This window comes from Elaeis guineensis, chromosome 9 (genome assembly GCF_000442705.2).
Source record: "Elaeis guineensis isolate ETL-2024a chromosome 9, EG11, whole genome shotgun sequence".
NCBI classification, from domain to species: domain Eukaryota; kingdom Viridiplantae; phylum Streptophyta; class Magnoliopsida; order Arecales; family Arecaceae; genus Elaeis; species Elaeis guineensis.
This window is the reverse complement of record NC_026001.2, coordinates 46462678-46467593: the sequence shown is the minus strand read 5'-3', so window position 1 is coordinate 46467593 and position 4916 is coordinate 46462678. Positions and strand designations below refer to the sequence as shown.

At 37.7% G+C, this 4916-nt stretch overlaps 1 non-coding gene across 1 annotated transcript; it reads right to left on the bottom strand.

Moving 5' to 3' along the window:
* Positions 1-3960: 3960 nt before the first annotated feature.
* On the bottom strand, positions 3961-4066 carry LOC140851832 (small nucleolar RNA R71). The gene has a single exon (XR_012134589.1). It is a non-coding gene; the product is annotated as a small nucleolar RNA R71 (small nucleolar RNA).
* Between the last annotated feature and the right edge of the window lie 850 nt (positions 4067-4916).

Here is a 4916-nt window from a genome sequence, read left to right as displayed (position 1 = left end):
ACGCAAAATATGCTCCGTCCGCTAGTGTGATTTGGGTTCCTTCACTTGAGCAATGGCACCAAGGCTGTCACAGTAGAACAGGATCGGACCATCGAGGGAGGGTGCTACTCTAAGCTCGGTGATGAATTTTCTCAGCCACACATATTCCTTCGCGACATCCGATGCTGCGATGTACTCTGCCTCACAAACAGAGTCTGCTACAGTATGCTGTTTGGAACTCTTCCAGCAGATGGCTCCACCATTCAGAGTAAAGATATAATCCGACACCCTTCTGCTGTCATCATGGTCAGATTGAAAGCTGGAGTCTATGAACCCCACAAGTTTTAGATCTGACTTATCATAAACCAATCATTGGTCCTTAGTATTTCTCAAATACTTAAAGATGGCTTTAACCACTTTCCAGTGGTTTTCTCCAAGATCAGATTGGTATCTACTCACTACTCCTAGTGAGTATGCCACATCTGATCTTGTACATGTCATGACGTACATGATAGATCTCACGGTCGAAGCATATGGGACTCTACTCATATGCTCTCTCACTTCAGGAGTTGTCGAACAATCCTTCTTAGAGAGAGAAATTTCATGGCCTATTGGTAGATAGTCCTTCTTGGAATTCTCCATACCGAACCTCTTCAGTACAGTGTCTATGTATGTGGACTGGGATAATCCAAGCATCCTTTTAGATCTATCTCTATAGATCTTCATCCTTAGGACGTAGGATGCTCCACCCAAGTCCTTGATGGAGAACTGCGATGACAACCAAACTTTTATTTCCCTGTAGTGCGGGGATGTCATTCCCGATTAAGAGAACGTCATCCACATATAAGACAAAGAATACCACAACTGGACCATTTGTCCATTTATAGATGCAGGACTCTTCTCTATTCTTAACTTAGCCATACATTTTGATCACCTTATCAAAATGCATGTTCTAACTCCGAGAAGCTTGCTTCAATCCATAAATAGATCTCTGAAGCTTGCACACCTTGGACTCATCTGTGGATGTAAACCCCTTAGGTTGTATCATATACACTTCTTCAGTCAGCTCTCCATTCAGAAAAGCTGTCTTTACATCCATCTGCCAGATCTCATAATCCAGATGGATAATGATAAACACTTAATTTAAGTATTTTAAATTAAGAAATTATATTTAATTTATCTTATTTATTAAGAATTTGATGTTTCTTTCGATGTTTTACAGGAAAGGTGATCGCTGATACAAAGAGTCCGATTCATAGATCAAAAAGATTCAAGTTTGAAGAAAATTGGACTTAAAATAAAATTAAAATAAAAGAAAGACATATCTGGTATTATAGAAAATGAAGATACTATGCAAGGAATCTAAAAAGGATATAGAAGTCATTATTAATGAACTTTTGTATCCTTTTGGAATATACAAAAAAAGGTTCACGTGAATAATGCTGGGTGCATGAAGTCTGGCGCGCGTGATGTGAATCCAAAAGAAAAAATTGTGGGACGCGCGCGTGAAGGTTGGCAACACGAGCTCGTGGGCGCGCGTGAATGCGCGGATGCTGGCAGGACGCGGCACGGACGCGGGCAGGACGCAGAACGCGTGAGGCAGGACGCGGGCAGGCGCGCACCGCAGACACAGTGGCGAGCAAATTAAAGAAAAATTTTTATTTGGAAATATTTCAAGTGAAAAAATTTATATTTTTAGTCCCACATCGAAAAATCATGTAAAACTCCTCCCCCCTAATATCTATAAAAAGGCTTTTGTACTCCCATTAGAGGGGGAGCCCAGAAATTCTTCTAAAGCCTTGCATAGAGGAATAGAAAGGGACTACTTCATGAGCAGCTAGGCTAGCAGTCTCGGGAGTGGAGAAGAAATTTTGTAACGACACAGAGATGGTTTATTGTTCTAAACTTTTCTGTATTTCTTTATATGCAATAAAGATTATGCTTTTTATTTAAATTATCATGAGTTCTTTATTTGCTCCTTATCATATACTTTTATTTATGCTTTCTTGTTAGATTAATATTAGGAACAACTTTTACTTTCCAGAGACGCATCGTGATCTACGGATACGGGGCGTACCGAGGAAAGAAGAGTTGTATACCTAGTCTTTCCGGAGACGCGCCGTGATCTACGGGTATGGAGCGTGCCGAGGAAAGACAGATATTTTTCCTAAGATTAATCACATCTATTTAGTTAAAAAAGAGATACAACTCTGCTAGTGCAAATTAATTCAAAACTCCCGAGCTCTTTATTTTTTAATTACCTCAATTTTACGATAATTTATTTTCTAAATCAAAAACAACGCTTCTTTCTTTTACCTTGCAATCTCAACTTAGCCCAAGGTCCCTAAGGATACGATCTCGACTCATCCTACCTACGTAGTGAGTAGAGTTATTTTTGGTGCTATCAACGACTACGCATCAAATTTTGGCGTCGTTGCCGGGGATCTTGGCACGGTTGAATTAAAAAAAAAATAAAAAAAAATAAAAAAAAAATAAAAAAAAATATATTTTTTTTCTTTAAAAAAAAAATTACTTTTCAGTTTTTATTTCTCGTTTTAAAATTTTTTTTTTTCGGTGCTTTCTAGCTAGATAATCTTATTTGCATAATTACAAAATTACTTTGCATAACTAATTTACTACTTAGGAATTTTGTTGCTTAGAATAATTTGCTACTTTTTATAGCCCAGTGATTTGTTGCTTTTTAGACTTAATCACTTAAATTTATTTTCTTACAAAATTATATATAAAAAAATTTTAAAAAAAATATATAAAAAGATAAAATTATTAAAAAAAAAAAAAAAAGCCACTGACATTTCATAACACTTAACTAAAATAGCGTAACCTCAAATATAAAAATTTCTAACTTGATTGGACACCTTGTTTCTTTGCATTGCATCTCCATAATTAATCTTAAGGGCAATAACCCATTAACCAGATAAGGTGGGGATTTGATCACCCTTCCTTGGCCCACAAATCACTCCCTTGCATTTGCATAACCTAGACCTTAATTTAAAATCAACTAGACGTCAGCCCTAGGAATTTCGAGCTCAATAGGATAAGAAAGCTCTAGAGTTGAACCGAGTGCGGATTGGTTAATTGCTCGGTGTCTAAGGCAAGTGGTTAAAGAAAGTGGTTTTCAATTGGTTCCGTTGACTGACCTTGCCAACTTAGTTGGTGTCTAAGGAAAGCAACGAGCAGGAAACCTCCCACATCTTACGCTTACCTGGCCGAGTCAGTTAGTCAGTTTTGAGCTTGGAGTGCTCAAAAGCAATCTTGAAAGTTAGGAGCTGTCTAGATCTAAGTTAACCATAGGATAGAGAGTCTATGATTGTTTAAGTTGATTGCAATTAACATCTAAACATTAATTAATTTCTCCCTTTTCATAGATTTAAGATTCTTAGGTTCTTCTCTTTAGATTTTCTTCATTCTTTTCTCACTTTATTATAAAAATATATATTAAAAAAAAAAAATTTTTTGTGTGTGCTCTACAGTATAATTGTAAGGTGTATGCTTGGCCGTAGATCGTTACGATCAGAAATCCAACCTTTTGATCCAGAAATAGAAAGAACCTTTAGAGCCAACAGACATAAAAAGATGGACCGAAATCAGGAGAATGATCCACCCAAGCAATTAAAGGAGTACTTTACTCCTTCCACATATACCTACTCTCCTTGTATTCAAGTACCCCCTGTGGAGGCCACTCAATATGAAATTAAGTCCAGTATAATCCAAATGTTACCTTCATTTTATGGACTTAGTAATGAAGACCCTTATAAACATCTTGAAGAATTTCTTGAGATATGCTCAACTGTAAAAATTCACAACTTCTCCGATGATGCTCTTAGGTTGAAATTATTCTCTTTTTCACTTAAGGATAAAGCCAAATACTGGCTACATACTTTGGATTCCATGACTATATCAACCTGGGACCAGCTGCAAGGAGAGTTTCTCAAGAAATATTTTCCCATAGGAAAAACTAATCAAATAAGGAAAGCCATAACTAGTTTTTCCCAATTAGATGGAGAAATGTTTCATGAAACATGGGAGAGATTAAAAGACCTTATTAGAAAATATCCCCACCGTGCTGTACCCAAGTGGCAGTTAATCCAATATTTTTATGATGGACTCTCTGAAAGACATCGATAAATGGTCGATGCATCATGCGGTGGGACATTTATGCTGAAAAGTGAGAATGAGGCATGGCAACTGTTTGAAATTTTAAGTAAAAATTCATTACATCATATGTCTGCCTCTATTAGAGATAAACCCATGTTAAACTCAAAAAGAGGTGGAATATATGAAGTAGAAAATGCCATAGATATCCATCAAAAGGTAGATGAACTGTCCCAAAAATTAGATCGACTTCTAAACACTGGACAATCCCCGATTCCACCTAATCCAATCCAAGAAGTTTGTGCATTGTGTGCAAGCCCGAACCATTTTGTTAGTGAATGCCTAGCCGCACCCCAATTTCCTGAGTTTGTGCACGAGCAGGTTCAGCAAGTCCAACAAGCTCGCAGACCAGGAAACGATCCATATTCAAACACTTATAACCCCGGCTGGAGAAACCATCCAAATTTTTCCTGGAGACCACAACCAGTGGTTGGTCCTGCCATACCTCGACCTCAATATCAAGACCCAACATATAGGCACGCACCATATCATCAATTTCAAAATGCTCCTCAACCATCTACTACTGGTCACAGTTCAGCTTTTGAGGAAAAAGTCCTGAAAGCACTAGAAAGATTAGAAGTCAACACTCAGACCCTTAACTCCCACGCACAATCCATTGCTAAGCTAGAGACCCAAATAGGTCAACTAGCAACTGCATTCAGTAGGAGGGAAGGAGAAAAATTACCTAGCCAACCAGAGAGCAACCCAAGAGGGCAATTTGTGATTGAGAGTTCTAATACCCCAGAAGCTTTTTCTGAACATGC